The sequence below is a fragment of the Mobula hypostoma genome, chromosome 22 (assembly GCF_963921235.1).
Source record: "Mobula hypostoma chromosome 22, sMobHyp1.1, whole genome shotgun sequence".
Taxonomy (NCBI): domain Eukaryota; kingdom Metazoa; phylum Chordata; class Chondrichthyes; order Myliobatiformes; family Myliobatidae; genus Mobula; species Mobula hypostoma.
The window spans coordinates 38,038,616-38,058,968 of record NC_086118.1 but is presented as its reverse complement, the minus strand read 5'-3'; the positions used below and the strand labels follow the sequence as shown (position 1 = coordinate 38,058,968).

General features: G+C 40.0%; 1 protein-coding gene across 5 annotated transcripts in view; it reads right to left on the bottom strand.

The window, feature by feature from the left end:
* Positions 1–20,353, bottom strand: part of LOC134360282 (BAH and coiled-coil domain-containing protein 1-like) — a 451,521-nt gene that overhangs the window by 234,932 nt on the left and 196,236 nt on the right. The window lies entirely within an intron of this gene.

The window sequence follows — 20,353 nt, the reverse complement described above, 5'->3', positions numbered from 1 at the left end:
TCTAATTGACCACTGGGACATTAAGCCTGAGGAATTTGTTCCTTTCCGAGAACTAGGTACATTTTTCATTGATTTTTTTCCTCCCCTCCCCCACTGCACAACTTGCTTTTCCACCAAAATACAGTGATGGATATTAAAAGATGATAAGCCAAATGTGCAGAACAGATGGCAGGAACTTTACTTTCCATATATTTCAATCACCTTTACACTGAACCAACATATTCAGCTCAGGGTCAGATTAATTATGGTGAGTAAAAACTGCTCTCTCAGCACTTGCACTCACCTCTGCTCATGAGTCAGTTCGTGCTCTGAGCAGGATTAAATTACCACCCTGATGCAAATGTTGCAGTTTTCTTTCAAGCAGAATGCGGCAATAGGTTGGCAGGTTCAGAGGAAATAACTCTGTGGTGCTAACATTTTATTTTACCTTGAGCCCACTGTAAAATTTTGCACACAGGGTTTTTGAAGGATTTCAAGTTTAGTGTTTGGTGTGGTGCGGTCAAGAGAATGATCCGGAAAGTCAAACCTGAGCCATTTGTTTTCCCTCAGCAATAGTTCCCTCACACTGACAGCCTGTGAAGGATCCTCAGATATGCTGATGGAATCTGAGACTTCTTGTTCTGCTGTGAAACTATAGCTGTATGATCTCATCTGGATTCTATCAGAACAATCTCGTATAGGATAGCAGCCAACACACTAAAAAAAAAGTCCATGATTTCAAGATTTGGGTAGGTAAGGTCAAGGAACTCAAATGTGACCTCTTGTTATTTTGATGTTGCCTTTCAACTTTCCATCTGTTTGCTATTTAGCGCATAATTTTGTTAAAACTCCTGTTCAGTTGCATATGTTTTCTGTGCATTTTCGTAGCAAGGTTAATACACCGATTGGCAATGTCAGTGATCGCACAGGAGTACGAAAGAAGTTAAGCAAATGTAAACTATTGCCTGATGGGAAGGGAAAGACTTTCAGTCAGCCCCTACAGTCTGAGGACTATCACCCACATTACCCTAATAACACATTGCCATTATGGAAGCTCATTTGGAATACATCAAGGATATGACCCAGGGATTAAATCCCTCATTTACAAGCTCTCATTTTACCCACAGACCCCAAGATGGGCATCCACCTGGTACTCCAACTATATGCATGAGATGATTTGGTTATTAATAAATCATGTACCTATAAGCTTCAATTGTTCCTTTAATAATTCAAATGAACAAGAATAGCAATGGGACATCATTTCTAGGAGATTATATGTTGGATACAAAATTAGAAATGAAAGCAAAAAACACCTGAAATGCTCAGTGGGTCAAGCATCTTCTCTGGAGGGAGAAACAAAATCACAATGACCTTCATTAGTTAGTTGTTTTTACATATATATATATTACTCTTTGATAGCAGGAATGATTCAGAGAAATAAAGATAGACTCCTAGTTATATAGCATGGAAACAGGCTCTTTGACTCAACTCACCCATGGCAATGAAGTTGCTTTCTTGCACTTGTCCAACTTGCTTGTATTGGGCCCATATCCAAAACAAATGGCTCCCAATGTTCTAGAAATGTTGTGACAGTGGTTGTTCGGTGGATAAGCTTCAGGTGGACAAAACTGAGCTCAATGTTGAGTCCTGAAGAAAGGTCTCAGCCTGAAACGTCCACCATTTACTCTGTTCCATAGATGCTGCCTGACCTGTTGAATTCCTCCAGCATTTTGTGTGTGTTTTCCAGTGCTGGCTTTCTAATAGCCTGTGCTAACACAAAACCCATTCCACTGTTTCTAAATGTCTAGGGCAATCAGTCCAAATACAGCTGAGTAACTTAAGCAACTACAAATTAGCTTAAAAGTTTTAAAAAAACACGTATTTCCATGTATTTGCGACTCGCAAATGAACTAAAAAGTGAATGTGAGTTTTACAAAAAGGCGAAACACAGTTTCACTAGTAAATGTGAACTGAAATGAATGGAGCTGCTCGAGAACCTGTAAGTCAACTCCATGTATCAGTACTGAAGTGCCAGTGGATCATGTGCAACAGCACTGGACCTTCAGTATGTTCAGTACCTCGGCCCTGCAAGACACAGACACACAGGTCCATAACGTGCCGATAGTTCTTCATGGAACTGCAAAGACCTAAAATCAGTATAATAGCATAATTTAATCCAATCTGTGTTTCTTTCCTACAGTCACTGTTGGACCTACTAAATATTGCCACCATTTTATGTCTTTATCTCAGATTTCATGGTAACATCATAGGGTTAACACTGGAAAGTGATAAAGAACAAATACTTCTTTTAGTTAATAAAATGTACTTTATGAACTGAAGTTTTTCAAATGTGTCACAACATCAGAGTGCCAGTTATCGAGCAGGTAGTAGTTTGAAGTTCTATCTTCTGTAAACTGATGCTCATTCAAACCTCAGCTGCCATATCCTATATACCACCATTCAGGGCCCCAAACAGTCCTTCCAGGTGAGGCATCACTTCACCTGTGAGTCGACTGGGGTGATATACTGCGTCCGGTGCTCCCGATGTGGCCTTTTATACATTGGCGAGACCCGACGCAGACTGGGAGACCGCTTTGCTGAACATCTACGCTCTGTCCGCCAGAGAAAGCAGGATCTCCCAGTGGCTACACATTTTAATTCCACATCCCATTCCCATTCTGACATGTCTATCCACGGCCTCCTCTACTGTAAAGATGAAGCCACACTCAGGTTGGAGGAACAACACCTTATATTCCGTCTGGTTAGCCTCCAACCTGATGGCATGAACATCGACTTCTCTAACTTCCGCTAAGGCCCCACCTCCCCCTCGTACCCCATCTGTTACTCATTTTTATGCACACATTCTTTCTCTCACTCTCCTTTTTCTCCCTCTGTCCCTCTGAATATACCTCTTGCCCATCCTCTGGGTCACCCCCGCCTTGTCTTTCTTCCCAGACCTCCTGTCCCATGATCCTCTCGTATCCCCTTTTGCCTATCACCTGTCCAGCTCTTGGCTCTATCCCTCCCCCTCCTGTCTTCTCCTATCATTTTGCATCTCCCCCTCCCCCTCCAACTTTCAAATCCCTTACTCACTCTTCCTTCAGTTAGTCCTGACGAAGGGTCTCGGCCTGAAACGTCGACTGCACCTCTTCCTACAGATGCTGCCTGGCCTGCTGCGTTCACCAGCAATTTTGATGTATGTTGCTTGAATTTCCAGCATCTGCAGAATTCCTGTTGTTTGCCATGTCCTAACTAGTGCTAAAGCTAATTCACCCATCACTCTTTATCTTCACTCATTGACCTTACCACACGTGAGGAATGGCTTGAGTTTAAGATCCTCTTCCTTTTTTTCAAATCTCCACAATGCCTTTTCCTACCTGACATACCTGCTTCATCTTGGTCCTCATAATCCTCTCCAGTTTTAGTTATGGCAGACATTACAGCTGCCAACATCTAAAGTGCTAGTATTTGCTCCCTAAATCTTTCCAATTCTCATTCTTCTTTAGGATCCTACTCATAGATATCTCACACTAAACTACTGGTCATCTGCCTTAATATGTCACTACATAAATCAATTATCAAATTTTGTTTGATGGCTTTTCTGTGAAGCACTGTGGGACGTTGCGTAAATGCAACTTGTTGTTATTGGGGAAGATACGCCACATGGAATAAAATAAAATTTTGCACCCTTATATTAACCTTGAGGTTACGCAGTGAATTGGAATTGAAAACACCCGAACTGGAATTTCCCTTATTTCATCCCTTATTTCAACCTTTCAGAACCTACAACCCTTAAGACAAATTATTGCTTAATTAAATGTCCACTCGAGCCAATAAAAAGGAACAATCTCTAAAACTCTAGCCTTTATTTATTTAATTTAGTGCATGAGCAGCCTGTAATCTGATTCAGGATGAACTGGGTCATATTACTCAGTTTAAATTGCACAGCCAGCATTTGTTCTGTTGGCATATCTCACATGATTGCTCTCACACTGACCTAAGGACCTGCTGCCCTTCTGTGACTGCACAGTGAAGTGTCACCACTGTCCTAGGTTGCTCATGCATGTGATAGGGAATAGGGAATAGGAAGGAGACCCCTTGTCCAACTACAGCAGTGTTAATTCAAAGTAATAAACTGAAAACAGCTGGTGGGACAAAAGTGGAAACTTTAAAAGGAATATGAACTGCTTGTACTTTATCCATTTTTGTTTATTCCTCATTAAGTTTTTAATCCAAATCATATTTAGTACCAACTCAAAGAAATGTTAGCTCTAATTAAAAGCGTTATTCATTTTTTTAAAAATGAAGCCGACTTCCCAGAAATGCTGTGCTCTTCAATGCAAAATCCCATGTGCTAAATGTACAGTACGTACATAGGATGTTGATCAATGTAGAAGTACTTAAGCTCCATTTCACAGCTTCTACCGAATTTTTCTGCATTTTGTGCATTAAATGAAAAGCTACTTAATTTCCTATCAAGTGTTGAAGCAGCCTCGAATTTTCTTTCTATCCCAAGAATTCCACTTCCATACTGGCCAGCCGTGGCTGACAAGGAATGGCCAATGCGAGATTTAGTGCATTCAATCAATATATTGTATATAGAAACTTCATTTCATTTCAGACCAGAACCTAAAATGATATCATTATTAGAACAAATGATAATTCATCTATTTTACGTTAACAAGATAGCTCTATTTTTTTTACAGATTAATGACATTTATATATATTTTTAAAATTTGGTTGCCCTTTCTACTTATTGACATAGTTCATTGTCTATTCAACTAATGTAACTCCTGCAGTATATTGCTGCAAATAATCCCAATGTTCATTATTTGGCATCACACTTCAAGCTTTGGATTACATAATACAAAGCTGTGCCAACAGTCAAATGGAGATGTTATCACTGTGTCACTACCAAGTGAAATCAGATCTTTAAATGCTTAAGATTGTGGGCCCTAAATTCACTTTAACAGATGCCAGCATTGGGCAACCGACTGTTAATGTGTGAAATACTGCAAGCAAATAATTAGAAATTATATTTGCCTAAAGGAGGGGGTGGTCAAATAAATGCATTCCACCATGGGCTCGACTCATTCAGCTCTCCAGTAATGTTTCTTAAAGAACCAATCCAAACCCCTGAAAGTTAGGTTCATTAGAAACTTCTCAGTCATTTCATTTTAATCATTCTATCTTCATAGGTCCCTTTTTTTAGACTGTACAACACTGTAAGAGTTCAATGAGTCTACCCTGCACAATACACTCATGTGGTCAATTACCCTCCTATTAATTATACTTTACTTTATACCTGATTGTTGCAAAATAATTGATACTAGAACGTGCAATCATCACAGCGATATTTGATTCTGCGCTTCCCGCTCCCTGGATTACAAATATTAAATATTAAGAATATTAAAAATAGTAAAAATTAGTAAATATTAAAAATTTAAATTATACATCATATATAGAAAATAGAAAAATGGAAAGCAAGGTAGTGCAAAAATACCGAGAGGCAGGTCCGGATATTTGGAGGGTACGGCCCAGATCCGGGTCAGGATCTGAACAGCAGTCTTATCACAGTTGGAAAGAAGCTGTTCCCAAATCTGGCCGTACGAGTCTACAAACTCCCGAGCCTTCTCCCAGAGGGAAGAGGGATGAAAAGTGTGTTGGCTGGGTGGGTCGTGTCCTTGATTATCCTGGCAGCACTGCTCCGACAGCGCGCGGTGTAAAGTTGAGTCCAAGGACGGAAGGTTGGTTTGTGCGACGTTCTGCACCGTGTTCACGATCTTCTGCAGCTTCTTCCGGTCTTGGACAGGACAATTTCCTTAGAAGCTACCCGAGAAGAATGCTTTCTACGGTGCATCTATAAAAATTAGTGAGGGTTTTCGGGGACATCCATTTTAGGTTTTAGGGGAATTATCTACTATCCTCCTATTTTGGAAAAGGAAGGAACTAGAGCAGCCAGAGGACACACGTGGTCATGGGGAGAACGTGCAAACTCCTTACAGACAGTGGCAGAATTGAACCAGGATCACTCAAGATGGTAGTGCGACTTTAGGAAATATGTTGGTTCCTGTTTACCATTCTTCAGAGAGTGAATTTACAATGTGAACACCACCACCCCCATATTAGAGCCCAATGTGAAAGCCAGTGGCACTGCTAATAATGCATGATGAAAATGGAGATGGGGTGTAACCCTATGCACGTTTTTATACCTCCCTGACAGAGCTTTAGCTAAGTGGGGGAAGAGTAGTGAATAGCCCTTTCCAAAGTCATTAATATTTGGCACTGAAAAAGCCCAACAGCTAACTATAAATGTCTTCCACACATGTGGTCCAAGCAAAACCCTGAGCTGGGTAAGCACCTCTTCACACCCAGTTAAACCTGGGCAGCGAAAATGAAATAAAAACTGGAAATGCTGGAATCTCCCAGGGTCTGCCTATAGAAAGTCAAATGAAGTTAATGTTTCATCAGTTCTCAAAAAAGATCTCAGACCTGAAACATTACCTCCACTTCTCTTTCAATGGATGTTGCTTCATCTGCTGAAAGTTTCTACCATTTTCTGTTTTATTTCAATTTTCCAATATCTGCAATATTTGTTATTTTTATTGACTGAGTATTTTTTTCCTCTTGATATGTAATTGCCCCGTGCTGTTCATACATTGGTTGAATGAAATGCAACTACTTGCTTCCATCATTGAACCTGTGTGAAATCTTTCATACTGGCCAGTGTAAGGGCTTAGTAAGTCACCAAGGGTTCTAGCAAACTTCTATCGATGTACTGTGGAGAGCATTCTAACCGGTTATATCACCGTCAGATATGGATCAGAAAAAGCTACACAATGTTGCCAGCTCAGCCAAAAGGTTGCATCCATCACTAAAGACCCCTTTCACCCAGGAAATGCCTTCTTCTCACTGCTACCATCAAGGAGGAGCTACAGGAGCCTGAAGACGCACTCGACATTTTTAGGAACAGCTTCTTTCCCTCTGCCAACTGATTTCAGAATGGACAATGTACACTACTTCACCATTTTTTTCTTTTTTTGCCCCCGTTTTGGACTACTTAGTTAATTTATTTTTCTTACTTTATATATCCACTTACTGAAATTTGTTCTTATTATGTATCACATTGTACTGCTGCCCAAAACAACAGATTTCACAACATATGCTAGTGATATTAAACTTGATTCTGAAGCAGAGACTTTCTCTAATCCATTTGTAGTGGATCAACTGGTTTGTAACTGTTGCAGACATGTCTATAGATTTTTCAATACTGATCAGTAAAGTCCTGCTGGGGAATATGTACATTGTGGAAGGATACACTGTCTGGTATACTTGAGGTCATTAAAAATAGATTACTTTGCTGTACGACTGTAAATCAAGAATTAGTACATTTAAGTATACTCTGTGGGATTCTGTACCTTGATGAAAATCTCTTTTAATGAATGATTTAAGACTGAAATTATCTGCGAATAGTTTGTAAACAAGTTGCCATTAGCTGAAGAGAACAAGGTTGAAAAGGTAAAACTGTCTGCCAGACTATTATTAGGTAAATGAGGCAGCTCAATGATTCCATTTCACAGTTTATAGATTAATTAAAGCTATCAGAAGTTCTGAAATGTAAGAGGATGTTGAGGAGATGTAGGAAATTTGTCCAGTGCATTGTGCCTAATGAGAAGTGTTTTGACAAATTTTCTGCACTGCTAACACGTGTCATATTCCTTTCCAAATTCACATTCTGCCTGGAGGCGAGCTAATAAAACAATAGGGAGCAGAGGCAGGCAAATTTTAAAGGGAACAGAATGCCTGCTGTTCCCTAGGAGATGAGTCACGTGATTCCCCCAGGCCTGTGAGTGGATTGAGTCACAGCAGTCTGATACTCAAATGCACACTGTGAACTCTTAATCGTCTTATGCAAAAAAAAGTGGAACCACTATTGTTGACAGACCTAGACATTAAAATGGAGGGTGGTCACATGTAAAATATTCCTTTGCATCTTTCAGAAAATAATTAAACAAAAGGTTAACTTTCATCAGAAGAGGAGTGTCTATTTCAGCTGGTTTACCCTCTCCCTTCAACACTACTGCTCAAAGGTTGTTCTTGGAAAACAGAGAGGTCACGGAGAGAAAAGCAGCAGGGTTTAAAGGATAACACAGTTTAGAGTGGATTACAAAGCAGTTGTACATTGCAGGGTTGAGATAATACCACAAAACTGGCAGGAAACTTGATTAGTTAAGAAACCTGATTCAACCTTTTTAAATTCAACCATTAAATATTGCTCCAGATCAACCTGAAGTTTATATTTCTACCACTGTTTATAATTTCTGAAGCTTCGAGTAATAGATCTTGTATATGCTCTTTACACATGTGCATCTAATCTGTGTGTTTAAAAAAATTCCTTTATTAAAAAAGAAATCACACAGTAACAATAATCCAATTCTATCATTTTAACAGATGCTGGTAACACTTTCACCACTAAGTGAGGGGTTCTCAGTTTAAACTCTACTCCAGAGTCCTGAGAACATAAAAAAGTCTATGCTGACATTACACTGCAGCGTTGTTGAAAGTATTCTGAATGGATGGGATCACTCAGGTGAAGTTAAACCAAGGCCTCATCTTTTAACTCAATAAGAGGTCTGTTACCTCAGCTCATAAAGTTGTGGAGTTAATTCTATTAGAATCAATGTCATTAAAATAAACTGTGTGGTGAATTTCACCACTGCCTGTAGGATCTTGCTGTGTGGCGACTGGGTGCCACACTGCTCACTAACTTCAAAATCAAGTTCCTTGGCTGTAAAGATGACGTGAAGGGTGTTTATTTAAAGAAGTCTTTGGCAAATATGGGTGGGTGCCTGGCAAAGTAGGTGACCTGCCCCTTAGACATCTGGCCATTCGTATAGTTTGGCTACCAATCAAACCTGCTTCACACAACTATTATCCAAATACTGAAATGAGAGAATCACCAGCATTGAGTGCTGAATTGACATCCTTCAGTAAGATGCTAATATCTATCACGGATACGAGATGCTAATTATTTCCTTCCCGAAGCCAATCTCCACACATTTATATCCCAAAAATGAAAAGAATGAATAAGCAATTAATTTGCCCTTGGTATATGTAGAATTCACTATCTTGTTTCTGAACGGTGCGTAATATCTTTAAGTCTACCTGAGCAAATTGATGGGACCTTGGATGAATGTGACATTCCAAGTGGCAATACACCCAACAATCTCCAGATCTGCAGTGAAGTATCAGATTCAACCGTGTAGCTGACGCATGGATGTGTGGGCTAGCCACCAAAGCCAGAAGGCAACAGGACTCGAAAAAGGTAAACCATGATTTTTGTTCACCAATTGTAAGTGCACCTCCAACTGATCAGTTCTACACTGACACAGATTTCTTTCACTTGCAGATCATTACATCATCAGCTTTTACTTCTTAAAGCCAACAGACAAAATATCAACCAGCTGATAAAGCAGTTAAAAAAAAAGAGCAAATTTAATTCTAAATCTTCAAAGGGCAATAGTAAACATGAACTTAGTGGATGTCTTTAACTGATACTGTTGTTTTACACTCATAGGTCAGGGGACTAATTCATGTGTAACAGACACAAAATGCTGGAGGAACTCAACGACGAAGTCCCAAAAGAAGGGTCTCAGCCTGAAAAGTCAACTCTTTATTCCTCTTCATGGATCCTCCTGCATTTTGTGTGTGTGTGTGTTACTCTGGATTTCCAGCAGCTGCAGAATCTCTTGTGTTTTTAATTCATAATGTGATCCCACATTATCCATTATGTTAAACTACCAACCTCCCTAGTTTCATTTAAATGAGATGGCCATTAGAGTGAAGAGCAGCAGAACTAAAATTAAAATGTTTGTAATTTCTCAATTCAGCCAATTACGCAGCTGCAGAAGACTCGCACTATGTTTGCTGCGGCTTTCTGATAATTATTAAGATATTTTCAGCTTATTGAGCCCTGGTAATGTGTAATTAGCACTTTCAATGTTACAATAAGTGGCTCTGGATATTGTCTGGGGGGAAACCTTCAGAAATTGTGTTGTGTTCTTTAGAAATCAATATGAAGTATACATAATTTTAAAAATGAAACATTCCACCACAAAAAAAACCTACACAATTTTGCTTTGTTATGTGCATAGCAAAAATCAGATTGTTTGTTCAAAATGGAACCTACGGACGACTTATCCAGGTACTAGTTCATGCAGGTACTTATAGAACTCCTGTGTGGAACTAAACTGTATAATTAATTTAGGTCTTCACTGATAATTCCTTCGAAATTCTAAATTTATCAAAATTGACAAAAAAAAATTGCCGTAGGTTTGCTTTCCTCAGTGATATTTCGACATATACGGAACCTCTATTTTATCTCTCTTCAGAGTTTCACAGGGGTTAAAAGTAATTCTGATATCCTCACTGTTTATTTGTGCAATTAAGTTAAAGGGGGATGAGGGGCTCGAGAGACAAGGGAATCTGGCATTGTACTCCTTTAAAACAGAGAAGGCTGCTTCAGTGAAGGTGTTTAGATGTAAGTGTCTTTGATCAGAGAACTGCTTGGAAATTTGCATCCATTTGTGTATAATTCTAATGTGCAATTAAAAAGACTGGACCGCCACATAGATGTCCTGTGTACAGTGCCTTTTGCCTCACCTTTCACCGATGAGCATTGTGTTAAATAATTCGCTGGTGCTCCTTTACTGATTTCACCTACTTGTGACCCGCATGCTGCTGATCAGCCTGAAGCTCACACAGGCTGAGGCAACCAGCATTGCAAAGCCCGTTTATTGCATGCTGAGTCCCAGAAGCACAGGAAGTCCAGGTGGTTAACCTTATCTCCACAGCATTCTTTTCTGTTGCTGTCTTCTGGCCGCAGTGGGGAGAATTCTTGAAATGGCTCTGAGCAGCAAAATGATGTGGCGGCTGCAGCCTCTGGACTGAGATTCCAATGGGAACCATCAGCTTCCATTTTAGTATATGAATGTATATTCTCAGTGGTGAGAAGTTGCTTTTTTCCAACAGTTTTTCTGAAGGAGATGGAAGTGCTGTACAATAACCTGTTTAGTGCAGCAGGGAAGGGCCTCGGTAATGCGCTGCAGTGGAGACAATGGGTGCTTGGTGAGGATGTCAATGTCAAGAGGTCATAGGTTTAAAGTAATTGGAAAGAGATGAGGAGGGGTTTAAGATGTTATTTTGCCCAACAAATCTTAAAGTGAAGGGCAAAGGATACAGGGGATTTGTGAGGAAAGTATATTTTTATATACAGAAAAGGTCTATGTCAATCAGGGCTTCAGAGAGGGAATTGGACAGGCACTTGAGGGAAAGAAATCTGCAAGGAAAGGATGGTGGGATAGGGCTAAGCGGGCTGCCGAACAAATAGTTGCCTCAGACTCAATAGTTGTTCCCCCTTCTGGGCGATAATGAATCTATAATTCAATGGTCTGCCATCCACAGGGCTTGAAAGATGGTACATCACTGCAGACTCAGCGTAACTTTCAAAAACCAATTGGATGAATGATTGGAAGACAAAGTAGCAGTGGGGAGTGGAATGGGGAAGGTGATTAGTTTGCACTCCTTGCATAGAAATGGAACAAACAGAAACGATAAAGAGACCTCCTTCTATGCTGTGGAATTCAATGATCTTAAATTGGCTAAAGTCTTGATCCAAAATGGACGATCTGACTTTATACCAACTAGCTCCTGGAGCAACATTTAATAATTGGAGTTCAAATTATTGCACACCCAGGATTTCTTTTATGTGATTAGCAGACTAAAATCTCTGCTAAGATACTTTTGATTAATGTGTGGCTGGTTTACACAGCACTATGGACGTAAGAAAGTTCTTCAACTGCAAAGAGTAACATAAAAAGCATATAGTTTTATCCCAACATTAATACCGTTTCACACATCACCCCACTCCCATACTTAACCACAATACCTTTGATTCACACATTACTTTCTGGCCTACATAAAAATATTGTGTGATTTTTCTACACAAAAGTGAACTATTTTTGCAAAGGCATCTGGGCTTGAAAAGCCCTGCACAAAGAAATCATAAAATAGTGCCACTTTATTAAAACTCAACTCAGAAAAGGGTCAAGCCATCATCCAAACAAATCATTTCTCCCTGTCCCACTGCACCACAGTCAAGGGGTTAGGTCACGACAAATGAACATACATTTGGCATCAAACAAAAAAAAATCGCAAATAGGATTTGACTGTGCTGTCTTTTTGATTACAGAATAGAACTCCATGTAGAGACATGACATTACTTACTGCCCAAGGGGTTTTCTTTGCGCTCATCAGCAGGAAGGAGAATGTTGTGACGCATACATCATCCTTCCTAGAGAGCTGCCCGAAATCTCCCTTTCCACCTTCTCATGTCATTCAGTTTTCCAATTACTCTGATGCCAGCAAAGTGGGAAAAATCAGAGGGGGCACCCTCAGTGTTGCAAAGCATGGGTTTTGCCAACTGGTGACTGAAATGTTCCTTTCACTGGACTCTACTGCACTATCTGAACTTCACAAAAAGCCCCATGCAGAAAAACACAACTGACTGCAAGTGAATCAGGTAGTGGTATCTACAGAATGTTCTTGAGGCCCTGAGGAAATAGCAGATCCTGGACCCTGATGGACAGTTCCCTCAGGAGACTGTTGCAACCTTTTGGTAAAAGACCTCATCAGTTGAACTCTCAAACAAACACCAGGTCCATGTATGGCCGATGCTGAGAACAGTCCTCCTCATCAGGTTCTTCATGCACAGTTAGAATCTTGATGGAACTGTCAGCCGTCTCCTTTTGGAGACTGTGTTTTCCAAAAAGGTTCAGAAAGAACTGCAGTGGTCTTTGCCGAGGTTCATTCAATGCAGCCACATAACACAGATTATGATCTGCACCCAGAGACAAACATCAACTACTGCTAGAAGACCATCATCTCGGTGAAACGACGCACTTTGGGCTGTCAGAAGTTTGTTCATTTTCCAGTGTGAGGAGATGCCCATGGCTGCCAACCAGCGCATTACAAGACCCTGAAGTAAATGCCGAGGACAAGCCGAAGCTCGTAATGTGAATGGAGACATACAGCATGCATGCACAGCTTTATATATTTGCAATTTTATGAGCATGTTTTTGGGAAAAGCAGTCTATTGACTTCATCTATCCCAACAGTAAAACTCCTATCATTCCTATCTACAAAAGCAAACCTTCCTACTTCACAGTTTCAGGAACACTCATCTTAACTCAAGAGCTGATGACATGGAGTAATTAAAATCAGCTCGTCCTGAAAATGATCTCAGAACCCTTTCCTTGCCACTCTCAATACTTGTTGTCTCTAATCTTTAGATCCTTGGTAACCTCCCCCTCAACCATTCTAACCCGACTAACTGGCAGAACACCTACTTTGGTAGCTACAATGGTGACACTTGCAACTATATTACAGGGTGTAACGAGCAAGGTGGGATGCAACGCATCGCAGCTACACACAGCTAACAATCAGCTAAAAACACCACATTGTAACGTCAGGCAAGTTAAGAATTTGCATTCCAATTTCTAATCTTGAGCCCTGATACAGCATACAAATTTTTTTTTTATATTTAATGTTAGTTGGCAGTAATGAACATTTGGCACAAGAGGCAAAGCAAAAGAGAGCACGGAATGTGAAAAGCCTATTTGGCTTGTCAGTCCTTACCTTCCACAGATCATGTGTGGCGCACCCAATAGTGTGAGGCTGCACCCACCAATTTAATTACCTTAAGTAAACTGCACCAAAGGCAGATCTCCAGAATAATTATCCCTTCCTGTACCACAGCGTTCAATCCTAATCTGCCAACCCAGGCTCACAGCATAGATATACACACAGGTTAATTCATCATTTCAATTTTTTTAATGATGCCTATTGTCTGTAATTCTAAGGCTAACTAAATATTTGGCAATGTTCTTTTGAGTGAGTTCTCAATCAGCCTGTTGATTTTGCTTCATTCATTGGTGAGGTAAACTCTTCACTTTTGTACTTCCCACAATTAACTCTGGTGGTTCCGAGGAAAATTAATTGTATTAGACAACATAAAAGACTGTTAGTGCAAAAACGAAGTACATTTAGTCGATCGACCATGTGCCAGATTTATCAGTCCCATTCTTCTGTTTCTTCTCAGAGCTCTGTAAATAATCTCCCTTCAAACCTATCCAATTCCTTTCAAACATTACTACTGAAGGGGCTTCTGTTTTAAGCAAGTTTACATTTGCGCTTTCAGGCTGTGATATCCAAAACATGGCAACTTGCTCTGTAATATTTATAATCCCCACTTTGGTTCTTTACTTGATGCATAGCAAGCTTGATGTTGAAGCATTACAATGCTCAATACTGTTAAATATTTTTTTAAAATATGACATAAGAAGTAACTGTTTTCATAGGCACATTATTATAAAAGAGTGGAAGATACAAATAGTTGAAATCATTCCATTGGGAGAGTTGGAATTTGTCACTATGTTGCTGGCAGATGATATCATGCTGTATGTGTGGAATGTTCAGTAGATATTGCATCCAGTCACCATCCAGAACTGAAGTCGGCGGTAAACTGCTTATCTGCAAAATCATTGGCCTTAATGGACACCCATGTGTCTACATGGTACACTGGACAGTACAACATACTGGGCACAGGATGTGTTGGTGTACACTGCATGGCATACTGGTACTATCAGTGCTCACCTATACTTGAGAAAAAAGCAATTTCCAGAGCACTGAATTTGTCATAAGTCAGCTTAGGGGCAATGTGCATAAATATGCCATGGCTACTAGAACCCCTCACTCTTAATAAGATAGGGTATATGAAGAGACTGTTCCTCAAGTTCAAGTTGGAACTTGGCCCCAAGCTCCTGATCTACTGGCATCTGATTAGGAGGACTGAGCAGAAGACGGCCTTGCCAGCCTGCTTCTGGGTCTGGCCAAGATGGCCAATCACAGGTCCAGGCAGTGGGCCTAAAGTGAATTGGTGGTCCTGGAGAGGGAGCACGCAGCGTCCACTGGCTTGCTGCAAGCCTTTCAGGATTGACGCATATTGCACCACAGAGGATGGAGTGTATCCCAGGCAGCAAGCTTACATTTGCAGCATTTTAATCAAATAAATCTTCAAACAGAGAAAAAAATACTGCAGCATCTTTAGCCTGACAGGTAACATGGAGAATAACTCACTGGTCTCAGCAAATAATATGGTACCTCTATATTGATAAGGCAGTTGTTCTCAACTGAAGCATGTTACAGGAGCCTAAAGGAGTGACTCAGGTTCAGTAACATTTATCAACCTGTGGTTTTTTTGCGAGGATGTGACTCAAAATCTCACTATTTATATTAAGAATCTGAAAAACAGTTTGGAGAGTAATAAAGTGTTGAAGTTTTTACTTTAAGAAACACACTAGTCCTCATTTAAGGGGTCAGTAGTGGAAAGGGTGAGCCACTTTTAAGTTCCTGCGTGTTAACATTTTAGAGCAGGGTTTCCCAACCCGGACCCCTCAGTTAATGGTGAGAGTTCGTTGCACAAAAATGGTTGGGAACCTCTGTCTTAGAGGATTTGTCCTGGACCCAGCACATTCTCGCAATCACGAGAAGGCACACTAGCCGTTTTACTTCAGTAAGATCTGATCTGTCAAAGACTCTTACAATGTTCTGTAGGTGCATGCTGAAGTGCTTTCTGACTGGTTGCCAAAGCACAGCATCACAAGAGGCTGCAGAGAGCTGTAGACTCAACCAGCTCCACCTTGGACAGAACTGTCCTCACTATCCAGGACATCTTCATGAGCCAGTGCATGAAGAAGGCAGCATCCGTTTTTAAGAACCCTCACCATTTGGGTCATGCCCCCTTCTAATTACTGCCTTGAGAGAGGAGGTAGAGAAACCTAAAGCCCCCCCCCAAACACACCCAATGATTCATGAACAGCTTCTTCCCCTCTGTCATCATTTTTGTGAACAGTCCATAAACCCATGAACACCACCTCATTATTCACGGACCATGGCGACGCAAGTTGCTCCCTGCAGATCCACTTGTTGCTTCTGTTGTTTCTTTTTTTTGCACTATTTATTTATTTTGTATCTTATACTAATTCTATGTCTTTGCACTGTATCGGTGCCACAAAACAACACATTTCAAGTCACATAAAACTGTGATAATAAACCTGATTCTAAAAAAATAAAAACAAGCAAGTAAGCACTGCAATTCCCCAGTAGGTGGTAAATGAAATCACTGGTTAAATCTCACTAGTTACGTTGATCTGAAAGTAGACCTGCTTCAATTCAGATGCTGCAAGAATGGATCCTTTGTACATGCTGAGAGATATTTGTTTTGTTGAAGAAAAGCCTTTGGCATTAAAGGAAGTTTTACTTCTCTTGAGCGATAATAGGTTCAAACTCTCTGCATAAACCAGAGCTCAGAACGATCAGCCTGAATTCAATCAATTAAATTTTAATTACTGGGTTTCGTCAAGTCCACAACTAGTAGCATTCACCAAAGAGTCTTGCCATTCTTATCTTCTTTAGCCAGGGGCCAAAGTTCAAAGCACCCTCTATCATAGGGCTTCTAAACCAAGTCCCTCAGGAGTTCAGTCCATCAGAAGATTGGGGAGAAGATTTGAAGTCAGGCTTCTTTGTGCCTGCAACACAAATTACTGCTGAAATACAACAAAGGATCAAATGCAGAAGCTACTGGCTGGATCATCCTGTCAAGCTTTTCCTTTGGAAAGTCAGCACTGTTGCACACAAACATTGGTTTCGATTAGTGATGGCATTCAGATAAGATTCTCAAATTGTCATATAAAGCATTTGTGCATTAATAGCCTGGATGACAACTCCAGAGTTCATACCATTAAAAGAGCTAATAAAAGCTTTTATTATACTATACATCACAATTCAGCTTACGGGCAGCACAGGCTACATCATTTCTAAGCACAAAGAAGCTGATGAGCATGTGAAGGTAAAGCTCATTGTTGCCATTCTATCTTCCCAATAAACCAGAAACACAAAAAGAAACAGCCAGAGCTTACAACAGAACCGAACAACCAGAACAAACAGCCAAAATTTCACAACAGAAACTCCAAAGCGCCATGCAGATAATGAAGGGTGGTTAAAACACTAATTTCAGTCTTGGTGTGAAATCAAACCAAGTTCATTCCCCAATGTTAGGATCAAAATATTACGTACAGAATGAATTGAATTGACTTTATTTCTTACATCCTTCACATACAGGAGGAGTAAAAATCTTTATGTTATGTCTCTGTTTAAATGTGCCATGTGCAATCATAGTAATTTATAATAAATAGAACATTTAATGTAACATACTAAAATACACTCAAATCAGCGTGAGTTAATCAGTCTGATGGCCTGATGGAAGAAGCTGTCTCAGAGCCTGTTGGTCCTGGCTTTTATGCTGCCATACCGTTTCCCAGATGGTAGCAGCTGGAATGGTTCTACAGGCCCTTTTTACACACCTGTCTTTGTAAACGTCCTGAATCACAGGAAGTTCACAACTACAGATGCGCTGGGCTGTCCACGCGACTCTCTGCAGAGTCCTGCAATTAGGGGAGGTACAGTTCCCATACCAGGCAGTGTTGAAGCCAGTCAGGATGCTCTCAGTTGTGCCCCTGTAGAAAGTGCTTAGGATTTGGGGGTCCATACCAAACATCCTCAACCATCTGAGGTGAAAGAGGTGCTATTGTGCCTTTTTCACCACACAGCTGGTGTGTACAGACCACGTGAGGTCCTCAGTGATGTGGATGCCGAGGAACTTAAAGCTGTTTACTCTCTCAACCCCAGATCCATTGATGTCAATAGTCAGATTATTTTAAACTTTAAACTGTGGAAAATCCTTTAATATCTACAGAGATATATCTGGGAGCCCTCTCAAATCATTTAAAATATTTTGTACAAATCTACTTTATTCCAATGCAATTTTTTGAATTTCACCGGAAACTGATCACAAGCTAGAGCAAATAATGAATAACCACATTTTTCAGATTCATTCTGAGAGCAATTATGTTAACGGATTACTTTGGTTTGCCTTGCATGCTTATATTTTACCTGAATTCAACCCCGTTCCATCAGCCATTTCCAGCAGTCTGAATTTTTCATGAACAATCATTAGAATAACCAGTAAATAAGTAGGTGTTATGTGAAAAGGGACCCTTCCCCAACCTGTTTAAAGTGGGATGGGGGTAGGGGGATACATTTTCATGACTCATTGGATACATAATGAGGCCCTATCTCTGGTGCTGTGCTCAATCTTAGCACATTCTATGACAGAAGAGCCCCACAAAATTAATTTCCAAGGAATAAGTTAGATATAAATAAATTCCTCTTGATCTTCTATAGCCCAGAGGACTACAGAGGGTCAATTGCCTAACACACACATCTCCAGGTATTTGATTCCATTGATTTCAATGGGACTGAAAATTGGAAGGGTCACGACAGAGATCACTAAACTCGAGTTAATAAAATGTTTATAAGTGAGGATGAACTTCAGCTATCAAAACAGGATAGTCACAACCATGTATAACAAATACCAATTATTTGTCAAGAAGATGTTTAAAATTATAATTCTAAACTTTGAAAAAATATTGTAATGATTGTAAGGCACTTTTTACTGAGAGCTTTGTCAGAATTACAACTGGACCACATTTAATTCCAATGAAGTTATTATTCATCAAATTCTGTCGTTATTTATTTACTCAGGACTATTTCCTGCAAACCATTGTGTTTGACAAAGCCCCTGTTTAGAATTTCAACCACTTATTTAGGCTTTAGTGTGATTGGCCATTTTTTACAAACAGAAAAGCCTTCATTGAATCAGTGAGCTTGATACATTGGCATACACCAATGACATTACTGACTGGCTTTAAGGAATTATGCAAACAAGCCTGCTGTGTTGCAGGGAGGGAGGGAAGAGAGACAATTTGTACCAGTAAAGGTCCAATTAAAGTGGGTCTTCCAGTGTGGGAATGCCATCATTTCATTGAAAATGAATGATGATGAGTCTGAGCGATAATGAGGACCACCACAGCGTAACCAATGACTTTATCTTCTGCAGCACTGGGGGCTTTTCAATAGTTTTAAGTTGCATTAGATAGATATCAAAATAAGGGGTATGACAATAACACACTGAATTCCTAAAGAGTATGAAAAGTGCTCTATAAATAAAGTTATTATTATTATTATTATTATTATTACTATTAAAGAGTAAAACACTTCTTTTAGTTTGCTGCAGAATGTGTTCCAAGATTTCACCAACATGAATGCACTAAAGTGCTAAAATAATGTTGATAATATAATGAGATGAAGTAAAATGCCTTGAGACTGAATTACTGCATGTAATATATTTACTGGTATTCCTGATAATGCTGATACAGAATAAAGGGTATAATCATTAAATAGTTTTGTATTTTGGGAATGATCGAATCATTGGATTTCCACTCGAATACATAAAACAGCTTCGAGGGACTGTTTAGAGCCCCCTCTTTGAGGGCTAAGTCTTTTCTTTCTCCCTTTCTTATGGGAGGCAGTGCATGAATGAAATGTTAATTTTTTTTAGCCAGCAGGTATTCTTGCTGCTGAATGAGATAAATAAGAATTAATTTCTTGGTCTATGCTGCAAATCTGTGAACCTCAAGTCCAATTATTGCTGTTTATGAGCTGCATTTCTAACAGTGTAAAACAAGATAAGGTGCAGAGTCAGGCTAAATCCAATGCTCTGTTACACGAGGAGATATCGGAACACATGACAAACAGGATGCCGAAAGACAAACAAGAGGAAATCTGCAGATGCTGGAAATCCAAGCCACATACACAAAATGCTGGAGGAGCTCAACAGGCCAGGCAGCAACTATGGAAAAAGAGTACAGTCGACGTTTTGGACCGAGACCAAGAGTTTCAGGTTTTAAGGATCCTCTTTAAAGTAAAGCACCAGCAAAGCGGGGAGGTTTAGGAAGGAAGTCCAGGGTTTCGGGTATTAGCAAATGGCTTGGAGATTGTCAGAAAATATCCATTAACTAGTGTATATAAGGAGCATTTCCCACCTTTACCCCAGCTATGCCTTAGATAAGGATCGAGGACTACAGATCCAAACAAGCGTTAACCCTGATATTTAGCATTAAGTTTGCGGAAATGAGTTGCAGGAAGAATCGGACCAACACCCTTGTTGTCTGGCAGCCTACATTAAATCAAACTATATCAATACACCTGGTATTTTCTTATATTGGGTAAATACATGCAGGCTTTTTCCCCTGACATTAGGTGAGACTAGAACTAAGGGCCATAGATTTAGGGTGAAAGGTGAAATACTTAAGGGGAACCTGAGGGGGAATGTCACCACTCAGAGAGTGGTGCTCTG